This window comes from Salmo trutta, chromosome 35 (assembly GCF_901001165.1).
Source record: "Salmo trutta chromosome 35, fSalTru1.1, whole genome shotgun sequence".
Taxonomy (NCBI): Eukaryota; Metazoa; Chordata; class Actinopteri; order Salmoniformes; family Salmonidae; genus Salmo; species Salmo trutta.
In genome coordinates this window covers 5,257,368-5,273,758 of record NC_042991.1, presented here as the reverse complement: position 1 = coordinate 5,273,758, position 16,391 = coordinate 5,257,368, and the positions used below count along the sequence as shown (strand labels likewise).

The 16,391-nt window shown below is 42.2% G+C and overlaps 1 protein-coding gene across 6 annotated transcripts in view; it reads right to left on the bottom strand.

Annotated features, from left to right (window-relative positions):
• LOC115174483 (1-phosphatidylinositol 4,5-bisphosphate phosphodiesterase beta-4) overlaps positions 1-16,391 on the bottom strand; it is a 135,134-nt gene that overhangs the window by 86,206 nt on the left and 32,537 nt on the right. For 5 of the 6 annotated variants that reach the window (XM_029733040.1, XM_029733039.1, XM_029733047.1 and 2 more), the window contains one exon: positions 10,101-10,177. The exons of the other annotated variant lie outside the window; for it this stretch is intronic. The gene's annotated coding sequence lies outside the window, so the exon portion shown is untranslated. The remainder of the gene's footprint in view (positions 1-10,100; positions 10,178-16,391) is intronic. 6 annotated transcript variants of the gene reach the window in all.

Here is a 16,391-nt window from a genome sequence, read left to right as displayed (position 1 = left end):
GAGCGTTCAAGCGACAGCGTGAGAGCTGCTGCTACAGCGTCTTTAAAACAGCAAATGCGTAAAGCAACGGAAGGCAGGCTTCTTCAGCGCGTCACACACCACTTAGCAATGAGCTGGAATCAGTATGCATTTTTTATAAACATATACTTCATTATTTGAAAGCTGAACGTTTTAATACATATCACGAGGCATGTCTAAACTTCAAAGTAGCCTAGGAAAAATAAATCTGACCATTTCAACTTTCTTTCATTGTCCAGTAGCCAAAGGCACAATCCCACTGATATTAGCAACCCATGCAAGCTGTTGCATATTAGATCTCACCTATTTCTAAATTTCTAAAAGGATATTTTCATCTGTCACATGAAACCGCCCGCATGTACGCTGCGCTTTTGATGTGAATATAATGTGAATAAATAATAGTTCATCAACATTTTAAGTTAATCGTTCTGATCTGTTTTATCAGACTCATTGCTTTTTAACTACACTGCTCAAAAAAATAAAGGGAACACTTAAACAACACAATGTAACTCCAAGTCAATCACACTTCTGTGAAATCAAACTGTCCACTTAGGAAGCAACACTGATTGACAATACATTTCACATGCTGTTGTGCAAATGGAATAGACAACAGGTGGAAATTATAGGCAATAAGCAAGACACCCCCAATAAAGGAGTGGTTCAGCAGGTGGAGACCACAGACCACTTCTCAGTTCCTATGCTTCCTGGCTGATGTTTTGGTCACTTTTGAATGCTGGCGGTGCTTTCACTCTAGTGGTAGCATGAGACGGAGTCTACAACCCACACAAGTGGCTCAGGTAGTGCAGCTCATCCAGGATGGCACATCAATGCGAGCTGTGGCAAGAAGGTTTGCTGTGTCTGTCAGCGTAGTGTCCAGAGCATGGAGGCACTACCAGGAGACTGGCCAGTACATCAGGAGACGTGGAGGAGGCCGTAGGGAGGGCAACAACCCAGCAGCAGGACCGCTACCTCCGCCTTTGTGCAAGGAGGAGCAGGAGGAGCACTGCCAGAGCCCTGCAAAATGACCTCCAGCAGGCCACAAATGTGCATGTGTCTGCTCAAACGGTCAGAAACAGACTCCATGAGGGTGGTATGAGGGCCCAACGTCCACAGGTGGGGGTTGTGCTTACAGCCCAACACCGTGCAGGACTTTTGGCATTTGCCAGAGAACACCAAGATTGGAAAATTCGCCACTGGCGCCCTGTGCTCTTCACAGATGAAAGCAGGTTCACACTGAGCACGTGACAGACGTGACAGAGTCTGGAGACGCAGTGGAGAACATTCTGCTGCCTGCAACATCCTCCAGCATGACCGGTTTGGCGGTGGGTCAGTCAAGGTGTGGGGTGGCATTTCTTTGGGGTGCCGCACAGCCCTCCATGTGCTCGCCAGAGGTAGCCTGACTGCCATTAGATACCGAGATGAGATCCTCAGACCCCTTGTGAGACCATATGCTGGTGCGGTTGGCCCTGGGTTCCTCCTAATGCAAGACAATGCTAGACCTCATGTGGCTGGAGTGTGTCAGCAGTTCCTGCAAGAGGAAGGCAGTGATGCTATGGACTGGCCCGCCCGTTCCCCAGGCCTGAATCCAATTGAGCACATCTGGGACATCATGTCTCGCTCCATCCACCAACGCCACGTTGCACCACAGACTGTCCAGGAGTTGGCGGATGCTTTAGTCCAGGTCTGGGAGGAGATCCCTCAGGAGACCATCCGCCACCTCATCAGGAGCATGCCCAGGCGTTGTAGGGAGGTCATACAGGCACGTGGAGGCCACACACACTACTGAGCCTCATTTTGTCTTGTTTTAAGGACATTACATCAAAGTTGGATCAGCCTGTAGTGTGGTTTTCCACTTTAATTTTGAGTGTGACTCCAAATCCAGACCTCCATGGGTTGATAAATTGGATTTCCATTGATTATTTTTGTGTGATTTTGTTGTTAGCACATTCAACTATGTAAAGAAAAAAGTATTTAATAAGATTATTTCTTTCATTCAGATCTAGGATGTGTTGTTTAAGTGTTCCCTTTATTTTTTTGAGCAGTGTATTTTTTTAATGTAGCCCATTCATACTGGTATTCATTTTGGATCTCTCGTCCCACAAATGTCGTTGAGTCTGTCTGGAATAAGCTATTTCTTCTCGACAAGCTGGCCAACAGAATAGGTTAACTTTTCTACTATATTTTCTAGTATAGTATATTGACATAGGCTAGTTATTTTGTTGTTCGTTACTCATCTTGTTGGCTGAGGAAAAGCAAATGTGGACAGATATTCTATCTTCAAAGTGTGCATCAGAATTAGGTAAAAAAAGGACCTCACATCTTTGCATCCTCAACTTGCATCTTCTGTTAATATGAATGACCATAATCTTAATGTGATTTCTGTCATTCTGAGCATCGTGGGTGGACGCTCTAATCAGGTTACATACCCAATGCATATGGGTCCGGTACATTTCTCAAATGTAAGGTAAATTAAAATGCTGCTGGTCCTAATGGAAACCCTGTCACACGCACACACGCACACACAGGGCCAATGACCTCCCAGCCCCAGTAGAAACAGTGGAGCCTGGGGCCAGCCTGAATTCCAGCCTAGGAGAACTTCATTATCCCCTAGATAGACTTACCCTGCTGCCCCCTGGACAAGTCATTAGTGGAATATGTTATTGGACAGACTAATAATAGACAGACAGACAGCAGTAACGGCCTGCTGCAGGTCTGTCCCATTTCTTCTTGCTCCCTCTCTCTCTTTCAAAGAGCCTTACTCCTCCTCTCTCGCTCTTAACGAGAGCTACTCCTCTCTCTCCCTCTCTCCCTCCTCTCTGCCCCATCTCTTCCGGTTTCGGCATGACCCCCTCAGAGAGTGTGTGGGTTTGAAAGACAGCCAGAGAGAAGAGAGAGAGAAAAAGAAAAGAGAGGAAAAGAAACAGAGGGAGCCCTCTCGCTCCAGGGAAAGCGCCACAAAACCTCTGAATTCTCCCCCTGCCCAAATAAGTACCTATAAAATAGGATTTGTGTGCCCTCCTGCCCTTATGAAAAGGCAGCAAGGAGAATACAGCATATTTTCCAACCTCCGAAATAGAACATGGCCATATAGAGAGACGGAGAGAGAGAGAAAGACGGGACAGAGGTGAGGAAAGTGGAGAGGGGGCAGGGGTTAAATGGTAGTTTACTTCCTAGTTCCCAGATTTCTAGGCAGATAACGAAGTGTAGGGTTTCACAAACTAGGGGTCGTGACCCCATGTGGGGTCGCCTGATTTGAAAATGGGGTCGCGAGAGAACATATGCGCTTGGTTCATAAAACCGGGGTTACGTCAGTATTCTCCAGTAGCCACTAGATGCGGTTGTAATTAACAAAGCGGTTTCTGTTTTCTTCCTACAAAAATGTGGCTCTATCTTTTGAATGGTTTAAGCTATAAAATATTATCACCGGATCACTGAGAGATAAGACTCTCAGGAAAACGTATGTACAATTGAAGTCGGAAGTTTACATACACTTAGGTTGGAGTCAATAAAACCTCGTTTTTCAACCACTCCACAAATTTCTTGTTAACAAACTATAGTTTTGGCAAGTCGGTTAGGACATCTACTTTGTCCATGACACAAGTCACTTTTCCAACAATTGTTTACAAACAGATTATTTCACTTATAATTCACTGTATCACAATTCCAGTGGGTCAGAAGTTTACATAAACTAAGTTGACTGTGACTTTAAACAGCTTGGAAAATTCCAGAAAAGGATGTCATGGCTTTAGAAGCTTCTGATAGACTAATTGACATAATTTCAGTCAATTGCAGGTGTACCTGTGGATGAATTTCAAGGCCTAGCTACAAACTCAGTGCCTCTTTGCTTGACATCATGGGAAAATCAAAAAGAAATCAGCCAAGACATCAGTTTTTTTTTTGGACCTCCACAAGCCTGGTTCATCCTTGGGAGCATTTTCCAAATGCCTGAAGGTACCACGTTCATCTGTGCAAACAATAGTACGCAAGTATAAACACTAGAGGTCGGCCGATTATGATTTTTCAACGCCGATACCGATTAATCGGACGATTTTTTTACATTTATTTGTAATAATGACAATTACAACAATACTGAATGAACACTTGTTTTAAATTAATATAATACATAAAAAAAATAATTTAGCCTCAAATAAATAATGAAACATGTTCAATTTGGTTTAAATAATGCAAAAACAAAGTGTTGGAGAAGAAAGTAAAAGTGCAATATGTGCCATGTAAGAAAGCTAACGTTTAAGTGCCTTGCTCAGAACGTGGGAACATATGAAAGCTGGTGGTTCCTTTTAACATGAGTCTTCAATATTCCCTGGTAAGAAGTTTTAGGTTGTAGTTATTATAGGAATTATAGGACTATTTCTCTCTATACGATTTGTATTTCATATACCTTTGACTATTGGATGTTCTTATAGGCACTTTAGTATTGCCAGTGTAACAGTATAGCTTCCGTCCCTCTCCTCGCTCCTACCTGGGCTCGAACCAGGAACACATCGACAACAGCCACCCTCGAAGCAGCGTTACCCATGCAGAGCAAGGGGAACAACTACTCCAAGTCTCAGAGTGAGTGACGTTTGAAACGCTATTAGCGCGCACCCGCTAACTAGCTAGCCATGTCACATCGGTTACACCAGCCTAATCTTGGGAGTTGACAGGCTTGAAGTCATAAACAGCGCAATGCATTGCGAAGAGCTGCTGGCAAAACGCACGAAAGTGCTGTTTGAATGAATGCTTACGAGCCTGCTGGTGCCTACCACCGCTCAGTCAGACTGCTCTATCAAATCATAGACTTTATTATAATATAATAAACACACAGAAATACGAGCCTTAGGTCATTAATATGGTCGAATCCGGAAACTATCATCTCGAAAACAATATTTTTTTTTTCTTTCAGTGAAAGACGGAACCGGTCCGTATTTTATCTAACGGGTGGCATCCCAAAGTCTAAATATTCCTGTTACATTGCACAACCTTCAATGGTATGTCATAATTACGTATAATTCTGGCAAATTAGTTCGCAACGAGCCAGGCAATGAACGTAAGAGCAGTGACACAATTTCATGTTAGCAGGCAATATTAACAAAATATGCAGGTTTAAAAATATATACTTGTGTATTGATTTTAAAGAAAGGCATTGCTGTTTATGGTTAGGTACATTGGTGCAACGACAGTGCTTTTTTCGCAAATGCGCTTGTTAAATCATCACCCGTTTGTCGAATTAGGCTGTGATTCGATGAGAAATTAACAGGTACCGCATCGATTATATGCAACGCAGGACACGTTAGATAAACTAGTAAAATCATCAACCATGTGTAGTTAACGAGTGATTATGTTAAGATTGATAGTTTTTTTATAAGAAAAGTTTAATGCTAGCTAGCAACTTACCTTGGCTTCTTGCTGCCCTCGCGTAACAGGTAGTCAGCCTGCCATGCAGGCTCCTCGTGGAGTGCAATGTAAGGCAGGTGGTTAGAGCGTTGGACTAGTAACCAGAAGATTGCAAAAACGAATCCCCCCTGAACAAGGCAGTTAACCCCCGTTCCTAGGCCGTCATTGAAAATAAGAATGTGTTCTTAATCTGACTTGCCTAGTTAAATAAAAGGTGTGAAAAACACACATACATACATACATACATACATACATACATACATACATATATATATATATATATATATATATATATATATGTATGTATATATATTTTTTTATTATTATTTTTTTTTAAAAAGGGTCGGTAAATCGGTGGCCAAAAATACCGATTGTTATGAAAACTTGAAATCGGCCCTAATTAAATTGGCCATTCCGATTAATCGGTCGACCTAATAAACACCATGGGACCACGCAGCCGTCACACCGCTCAGGAAGGAGACAAGTTCTGTGTCCTAGAAATGAATGTAATTTGGTGCGAAAAGTGCAAATCAATCCCAGAACAACAGCAAAGGACCTTGAGAAGATGCTGGAGGAAACAGGTACAAAAGTATCTTTGTCCACAGTAAAACGAGTCCTATATCGACATAACCTGAAAGGCCGCTCAGCAAGGAAGGAGCCACTGCTCTAAAACCACCATAAAAAAATCCAGACTACGGTTTGCAATTGCACATAGGGACAAAGTCGTACTTTTTAGAGAACTGTCCTCTGGTCTGATGAAACAAAAATAGAACTGTTTGGCCATAATGACCATCGTTATGTTTGGAGGAAAATGGGGGAGGCTTGCAAGCCGAAGAACACCTTCCCAACCGTGAAGCACGGGGGTGGCAGCATCATGTTGTGGGGGTGCTTTGCTGCAGGAGGGACTGGTGGACTTCACAAAATAGATGGCATCATGAGGATGGAAAATTCTGTGGATATATTGAAGAAACATCAAGACATCAGTCAGGAAGTTGAAGCTTGGTCGCAAATGGGTCTTCCAAATGGACAATAAACCCAAGAATACTTCCAAAGTTATGGCAAAATGGCTTAAGGGCAACAAAGGGCAACATTTTTTAAATAAAGTGGTGATCCTAACTGACCTAAGACAGGGAATATTTACTAGGATTAAATGTCAGGAATTGTGAAAAACGGAGTTTAAATGTATTTGACTACAGTGTATGTAAACTTCCGACTTCAACTGTACATACTGCTTTCCTCTATTATGCCCACAAGCCGTTAGAACCGAGTGGACAAGACCAGGGAGTAAATCAGACTGGGGGGAAAAGATCATCATCAATGATCATGTTCTTTTCTACACAGAAGATCATACAAAATTATTTCCTGATGATCTTCTGAACTTCCCAATAGGGGGTCGCAGGCCAAACAGGTTTGGGAACCCCTGACCTAGTGATACTTTAGATTGTTATTCAAAAGGTCATGTAATGTTATCCCCATTCATTACTGTTTGGAGTGGTTTCTGTCAGATCCACTAGAGCCAACTGTGAGTGGAATTTAAACGCCATTAATATCAGCATCTAATCCTAATGACTAATGGCTAATGACTGCCTAGTGCTACTGTAGTACTGTTCGCCAGTTCCCACACTGTATTTGACAACAACTAAAAGGAAGGACAAATGTGTTCGACATGTTAAGACAAAATGTGAGCTCCACTTCAGCAAACATTCAACGAAGAGTCTGAATGAGAACCCTTTATTAGTAAAATGTTGTTCAGAGAGATAATATCAAGAGGTAGAAATACTGCGGGAGAGAACGAGAAAGGGCAATGAAATAGAAAGGGAGAGATAGAGAGAAGAGAGAGACAGAAGCCCTTTCTTGCCAAAAAAGTCTCATCCACAGATGTTGCTCCTCTCTGACACAAACTGGTCCCCATTGTATACACCCGGGGGGACTGATTGGCTGCGTCCGTCAAACACACACACACACACAGCATCAGCCTCCTGGTAGCAGTGTTCAGGCCGACTGGGATCCCAGAGTATTTATAGAGACCCTGGCTCGCTGGGGGGTTTCTACACACACACCAGGGATATACAGTTGAAGTCGGAAGTTTACATACACCTAAGCCAAATTCATTGGAACTCAGTTTTTCACAATTCCTGATATTTAATCCAAGTTAAAATTCACTGTCTTAGATCAGTTAGGATCACCACTTTATTTTAAGAATGTGAAATGTCAGAATAATAGTAGAGAGAACGATATATCGCAGCTTTTATTTCTTTCATCACATTCCCAGTGGGTCAGAAGTTTACATACACTTAATTAGTATTTTGTAGCATTGCCTTTTAAATTGTTTAACTTAGGTCAAACTTTTGGGTAGCCTTCCACAAGCTTCCCACAATAAGTTGGGTGAATTTTGGCCCATTCCTCGTGACATAGCTGGTGTAACTGAGTCAGGTTTGTAGGCCTCCTTGCTTGCACACGCTTTTTCAGTTCTGCCCACAAATGTTCTATAGGATTGAGGTCAGGGCTTTGTGATGGCCACTCCAATACCTTGACTTTGTTGTCCTTAAGCCATTTTGCCACACATTTGGAAGTATGCTTGGGGTCACTGTCCATTTGGAAGACCCATTTGCGACCAAGCTTCAACTCCCTGACTGATGTCTTGAGATGTTGCTTCAATATATCCACATAATTTTCCATCCTCATGATGCCATCTATTTTGTGAAGTGCACCAGTCCCTCCTGCAGCAAAGCACCCCCATAACATGATGATGCCAGCCCCGTGCTTCACGGTTGGGATGGTGTTCTTCGGGCTTGCAAGCCTCCCCCTTTTTCCTCTAAACATAATGATGGTCATTATGGCAGTTCTATTTTTGTTTCATCAGACCAGAAGACATTTCTGAGTTTGAAGGTAGGCCTTGAAATACATCCACAGGTACACCTCCAATTGACTCAAATGATGTCAATTAGCCTATCAGAAGCTTCTAAAGCCATGACATCCTTTTCTGGAATTTTCCAAGCTGTTTAAAATGCACAGTCAACTTAGTTTATGTAAACTTCTGACCCACTGGAATTGTGATACAGTGAATTATAAGTGAAATAATCTGTCTATAAACAATTGTTGGAAAAGTGACTTCTGTCCTAAGTAGATGTCCTAACCGACTTGCCAAAACTATGGTTTGTTAACAAGAAATTTGTGGAGTGGTTGAAAAACGAGTTTTAATGACTCCAACCAAAATGTATGTAAACTTTCGACATCAACTGTATGTCCCCAGCAGACTAGTGGTCTGTAAAAGCAGCCATCTACTCCCATAGGCGTTTTCCTCTCCGACACATTGGTGCTTCTGGATTAAGCGAGTGGATGTTAAAGAGGCTTGGAGACGTGGCTTGCGGGGTCGACCTTTCGGAGGATGCAAGACTCGATCTTTGCCTCTCCCGTTGGGGAGTTGCAGCGATGAGACAAGATCGCAATTGGATATCACAAAATTGGGGAGAAAAAGGGGGTAAAATATATATTTTTAATTAATAAATAAAGAATATCCTAGCCTATTCATGGCACCGATGTCTTCAGTCTTGCGAGCAGGGGGTAGCCTAGTCTTCATTTGTCACGTATACTGCCTCTCCGGCCTCTAGGTCATCAGGCTGCTGATTATCTCGCACACCTGTCACCATCGTCAAGCGCACTAGCGCCTCATGACTCTCACCTGGTCTCCATCACCTCCTTGATTACCTTCCCTATATCTGTCACTCCCCTTGGTTCATTCCTCAGGTGTTATTGACTCTGTTTTATGTCGGTGCGTTGTTTGTGTTTCGTGTTCATTGTTTCTTTTATTTATTAAAAACACTCACTCCCTGAACTTGCTTCCCGACTCTCAGAGCACTCGTTACATAATTTTTGCCTCATGAAATTACAGTAGACTACTGGTAGCCTGTATGTATTTCGCTTTTCAGACAAAATGGAATGTGGCCCCTTGAAAGCACCTTGGCTATGGTATGTTTGTTTGTCTGTCTGTTAGGGTTGGCTATACTACGTTTTTTTTAAATGCAGACACAAAACCTTCTCTGGTGATATGAACGGCCATTTTACTTGTCTGTAAAGGAACGCCACTTATGAAGCGGGACTAAAATCCATCACTAAGCAACCAGAAATGTCAATCTAATCATTTTGAGCTGCTGCGCGCAGGCAGACCACTCTCTCCTAAAAAAGTACTTTAAAGTTTGTTAAATGCCGTGACATACCAAGACATTTAGTAGAAATACCATAAAAAACAACACAGCAGCACGTCAATCAGCTACATTTATTGTTGTCAGAGAACAAATACAGAACATTTTACGCCGGAGCAGAATTCTGCTGTCTAAAAAAGGTACAGACCTGATGCAGCACTTTTTAAAATTGTCTGAAAAGGTATGAATTGTCGCTATCGACATGTTACTGTAGCTGCGTTCTGTCTGTAAAGGGTTGCAGTAGATAGAACTTAGTTGCCTGGTCCTACACACATAATAGGACCATTATTCTGCATTGTACATTTGATGATTTTTGTAATCGTTTAACTATAAAAAAATTTAAAAAAAAATAGCTGTTTAAACGTTAATTACAATTGTCCATTTGTCACATCCCAAGTACAGCTGTAGTAGTAAAATAGTAGGATCAAGTAGAGTAGTAACATAGTATATATAGTAAGGTATAGTATAGTATAGTATAGTTCTTACCGGACAGACAGAGGGGCAGTGAACTGGGAAGAGGGGGGCAGCACACTGGAGAGCTGAGGACAGCACTGGACCACGTTCTGTACAGAGAGAGAGACAGAGAGAGAGAGAGAGAGAGAGCGAGAGAGCAAAAAAAAGAGGGAGGAAAATAGCTATATTTTCTGAATGTTCTCCCACTCACAAGATAGAGACATTCTGCTAGTATTTACAGTAATAACATGTCTGATTATTGAGGATGGCTCTAATGCCTCCAGGAGAAAAAAACACTGCGTTGACATTTAGTTCGCACATCCTCAAATACTCATCAATGCATTTGGGCTGCTGCATTTGAACATTCATCATACCTCTCCCTCTGCCTTTCTGCAAAATAAACTTTTAATAACAAGCTGTTAGGTAATGCATGTTCCCTAACCAAGAATGGCTGCTGGAAATGAGCTGGAAAATCACAAAACTGGTGCTACATCTGACGATTAGCAGAGGGAGAGAGAAAGCAGAATTAGGACGATACCCACAAATTATCAAAATCCAGAAAAGAGCCAATACATTTTACAACCCAAAAAAAGGAACCGATTCCCCAACCTTCCATAACAAACCCGAGCCCCAGAGGTACACGCAATGCCGTTGGTTGTACGCCAAATAAAAAAGTGATTAACATTTATTTTTTATATAATAAAATTGCCTTGTTTCACTGGCAAAATGTTCATTCAACCATCTAGTGTTCAGCGAAATAACAACACAATGTAAAATAATTAACATCCAATCACATTAACCGTTCCTCTCTCTCGGGAATTCCACTAACGGTCCGTATGTAGCCAAACGTAGATGCTGCTCATGTTAGTATCTGTACTGATGGTGCAAAAGCCATGACACGGAGACATAGTGGAGTGGTAACGCGTGCAAGAAGTTGTTCCCAACGCCACTTGGGTACACTGCAGCATCCACCGAGAGCCTCTTGCTGCCAAGGGAATGACTGACAGCTCGAAAGACGTTTTGGACAATACAGTGAAAATGGTTAACTTTGTTAAAGCAAGGCCCCTGTCGTGTATTTTCTGCACTATGCAATGATATGGCCAGCGACCATGTAACGCTTTTACAACATACAGAAGAAGTGTGCTGGTTATCAAGAGGCAAAGTAGAGACAGGTTTTTTTTTAATTGAGAGAGGAGCTTAAAGTTTTCTTTACTGACCATCATTTTCACTTGTCTGACTACTTGCATGATGACGAGTTTCTCACATGACTGGCCTATTTGGGGGATGTTTTTTTCCTCGCCTGAATGATCCGAATCTAGGATTACAGGGACTCTCCGCAACAATATTCAATGTGTGGGACAAAATTGAGACCATGATTAAGAAGTTGGAGTTCTTCTAAGTCTATACTAACAAGGATAACACACAGGTCTTTCCATCATTGTATGATTTTTTGTGTGCAAATGAACTCAAGCTTACGGACAATGTCAAATGAGATAAGGCGAAGCACTGGAGTGAGTTGAGCGCGCAATTACATCAGAAGAATGGGACCAAGGCGCAGCGTGTATATCGTTCCACATTTTATTATAACTGTGAAACTATGCAAGACATACAAATAAACTAATGAACAAAACAACAAACCGTGACGAAGCGTTGCAACATACACTTACTCAAAAATAATCTCCCACAAACCCAGGTGGGAAAAACAACCACTTAAATATGATCCAATTAGAGACAACGATGACCAGCTGCCTCTAATTGGAGATCACCCACCCCCCCAAAAAACATAGAAATACAACAACTAGAACCAACATAGACATAAATAAACTAGACAAAACCCTCTGTCACGCCCTGACCTACTCTACCATAGAAAAATAAAAGCTTTTTATGGTCAGGACATGACATACGCAGGTACTTTTCCCGACACAAACAACTGGATTCGTTATTCATGCCCTGCCTCCAGTCCACTTACCGATATCTGAACAAGAGAGCCTCATCAAAATTGCAACAAGCGGTTCTGTGGAAATTGAATTTAATCAGAAGCCACTGCTAGATTTCTGGATTGGGCTGCACTCAGAATATCCTGCCTTGGCAAATCGCGCTGTTAAGACACTGATGCCCTTTGCAACCACGTACCTATGTGAGAGTGGATTCTCGGCCCTCACTAGCATGAAAACTAAATACAGGCACAGACTGTGTGTGGAAAATGATTTAAGACTGAGATCCTCTCCAATATAACCCAACATTGCAGAGTTATGTGCATCCTTTCAAGCACACCCTTCTCATTCACCTGTGGTGAGTTATTCACAATTTTCTATGAACAAATAAGGTGTTATATGATATATTTGATTATTATTATATTATTTGTGTCCTGGTCCTATAAAAGCTCTTTGTCACTTCCCACGAGCCGGCTTGTGACAAAAGCTCACACTCATTCTTGTTTAATAAATGTATGGTATATGTGAGTGTGGCAGACTTACAATGATGGCAAAAAACAACATTTGAGAGTGCACTGACCCTGGAGCTAGAGGGGGTACGCAGCTGGAGGTTGAATGTTTGAAGCAATACGGGAATATAAAACGTTTGGGAACCACGGAACTAGAGAATAGTCCCCTAAGCAAGCTGGTCCTGGGGCTCTGTTCACAAACACAAACAGACCCCACAGAGCCCCAGGACTGCAATACAATTTGACCCAACCAAATCATGATAAAACAAAAAGGTAATTACTTGACACATTGGAAAGAATTAACCAAAAACAGAGCAAACTAGAACGCAATTTGGCCCTAAACAGAGAGTGCACAGTGACAGAATACCTGACCACTGTAACTGACCCAAAATTAAGGAAAGCTTTGACTATGTACAGACTCAGTGAGCATAGCCTTGCTATTGAGAGAGGCCACCGTAGGCAGACCTGGCTCTCAAGTGAAGACAGGCTATGTGCACACTGCCCACAAAATTAGCTGGAAACTGAGCTGCACTTCCTAACCTCCTGCCAAATGTATGACCATATTATAGACATTATATTTCCCTCACAGACCCACAAAGAATTTGAAAAATCAAATTTTCATCAATTCCCATATACAGTGCATTCAGAAAGTAGTCAGACCCCTTCCCCTTTTCCACATTTTGTTGCGTTACAGCCAAATTCTAAAATGGATTAAATAACAACAATTCCTCATCAATCCACACATAATACCCCTTAATGACAAAGTGAAAACAGGTTTTTAGACATTTTTGCAATTGTATTACAAATAAAAAAACAGAAAAACCTTATTTGCATAAGTATTTAGACCCTTTGCTATGAGACTTGAAATTGAGCATCTTCTTTCCATTGATCATCCTTGAGATGTTTATACAACTTGATTGGAGCCCACCTGTGGTAAATTCAATTGATTAGACATGATTTGGAAAGACACACACCTGTCTATACAAGGTCCCACAATTGACAGTGCATGTCAGAGCAAAAACCAAGCCATGAGGTCGAAGGAATTGTCCGTAGAGCTCCGTGACAGGATTGTGTCGAGGTACAGATCTGCGGAAGGGTACCAAAGAATTTATGCAGCATTGAAGGTCCCCAAGAACACAGTGGCCTCCATCATTCTTAAATGGAAGAAGTTTAGAACCACAAACACTCTTCCTAGAGCTGGCCGCCCAGCCAAACTGAGCAATCGGGGGAGAAGGGCCTTGGTCAGTGAAGGGACCAAGACCCTGATGGTCACTCTGACAAAGCTCCAAAGTTCCCCTGTGGAGATGGGAGAAACTTCCAGAAGGACAACCATCACTGCAGCACTCCACCAATCAGGCCTTTATGGTGGCCAGATGGAAGCCACTCCTCAGCAAAAGGCACATGACAGCCAGCTTGTAGTTTGCCAAATGTCACCAAAAGGGCTCTTAGACCATGAGAAACAAGATTCTCTGGTCTGATGAAACCACGATTGAACTCTTTGGCCTGAATGCCAAGCGTCACATCTGGAGGAAACCTGGCACCATCCCTACGGTGAAGCATGGTGGTGGCAGCATCATGCTGTGGGGATGTTTTTCAGAAGCAGGGACTGGAAGACTTGTCAGGATCGAGGCAAAGATGGACAGAGCAAAGTACAGAGAGATCCTTGATGAAAACCTGCTCCGGGCTGCTCAGGACCTCAGACTGGGGTAAAGGTTCACCTTCCAACTGGACAATGACCCTAAGCACATAGCCAAGACAACGCAGGAGTGGCTTTGGGACAAGTCTTTTGAATGTCCTTGAGTGGCCCAGTCAGAGCCTGTACTTGAACCCGATCGAACATCCCTGGAGAGACCTGAAAAAAAGCTGTGCAGCGACGCTCCCCATCCAACCTGACAGAGCTTGAGAGGATCTGCAGAGAAGAATGGGAGAAACTCCCCAAATACAGGTGTGCCAAGCTTGTAGCGTCATACCCAAGAAGACTTGAGGCTGTAATCGCTGCCAAAGGTGCTTCAACAAAGTACTGAGGAAAGGGTCTGAATACTTATGTAAATGCAATATTTCAGTCTTTTTAAAACATAAATTCACAAACATTTCAAAAAACTGTTTTTGCTTTATCATCATGGGGTATTGTGTGTAGATTGATGAGGGTAAAAAAACGATTTAATACATTTTAGAATAAGGTTGTAACATAACAAAATGTGGAAAAAGTCAAGGGGCCCGAATACATTCCGAATGCACTGTATATTAGGTGAAATATCACAGCAGCAACATTTGTGACCTGTTGCCACAAGAAAAGGGCAACCAGTGAAGAACAAACACCATTGTAAATACATCCCATATTTACGTTTATTTATTTTTCCTTTTGTGCTTTAACTATTTGTACATCGTTACAACACTGTATGTAGCCATAATATGACATTTGAAATGTTTCTTTTCCTTTTAAACTTTTCTGAGCGTAATGTTTACTGTTCATTTCACAATTATTTATTTCACTTGCCAATAGAATAGAATAGAATAGAAAGAGAGAGAAAGAAAGAGAGAGAAAGAAAGAGAGAGAAAGAAAGAGAGAGAAAGAAAGAGAGAGAAAGAAAGAGAGAGAAAGAAAGAGAAAAAGAGAGAGAAAGAGAAAGAGAAAGAGAAGAGAGAGAGAGAGAGAGAGAGAGAGAGAGAGAGAGAGAGAGAGAGAGAGAGAGAGAGAGAGAGAGAGAGAGAGAGAGAGAGAGAGAGACAGGAAAAGAGTTCATAGTTTCCAGTTCAATGGGCCTCTCTACCTCAACAGTGTGCAATTCACTTCACCCCTCTTCCTCTCTCCATCTCTCCTCTCTGCCACTCTCAGGCCGATCAACAGTCCACCTCCACAGCCCATCAAACCAACTCCATGTGGATATAGTTAGGCAGCTAGATGCTAAATACGTCAAGCAGATCCACTCAGTGAAGTGGCTTTCACTGGTCTCTCCAGTTGGAGAGCAGATAGTTGAGCCGACGGGCACCAAAAAAGGTAGGCAATCTAAGCAAGTCGCATATATAGGCTAATATTTATGTTAGACAGTGAGTGTTTTGGTGGGAACATGGCACTAAGCCAAGGGGGTGGTGAGAGAGGGGGAGAAAGAGGGTGGAAAAAGAGAGTAAGGACCCAGCAAACCAAAATTGGTTATGTGAAAGTTCCCACAACATCCGTTAGGTCATGGCAAGTCATAACACAAAAACTGTCCAGTCGTGGTGATGATTATAGAATGTTTGAATAAAACATTCGACCTGATGGTCGCAAGAACATTCCTAGAACACGTTTAATATGTTCTTTAAAAAAGGTTCCCAGAATGTTTCATTAGGTTGTGGGAACAGTCTGGTGAGAACATTGTGGGGGACACCACAAAAGATACAGTGGCAAGAAAAAGTATGTGAACACTTTGGAAATACCTGTATTTCTGCATAAGGTGGTCATAAAATTTGATCTGATCTTCATGTAGGTCACAACAATAGACAAACACAGTCTGCTTAAACTAATAACACATTGAACACACCGTGTAAACATTCACAGTGCAGGGTGGGAAAAGTATGTGAACCCTTTAATAACTGGTTGACCCTCCTTTGGCAGCAATAAACTCAACCAAACGTTTTCTGTAGTTGTGGATCAGACCTGCACAACGGCCAGGAGTAATTTTGGGCCTTTCCTCTTTACAAAACTGTTTCAGTTCAGCAATATTCTTGGGATGTCTGGTGTGAACCGCTCTCTTGAGGTCACGCCACAGCATCTCAAATCGGGTTGAGGTCAGGACTCTGACTGGGCCACTCAAGAAGGCATATTTTCTTCTGTTTAAGCTATTCTGTTGTTAATTTACTTCTGTGTTTTGGGTCTTTGTCCTGTTGCATCACTCAACTTC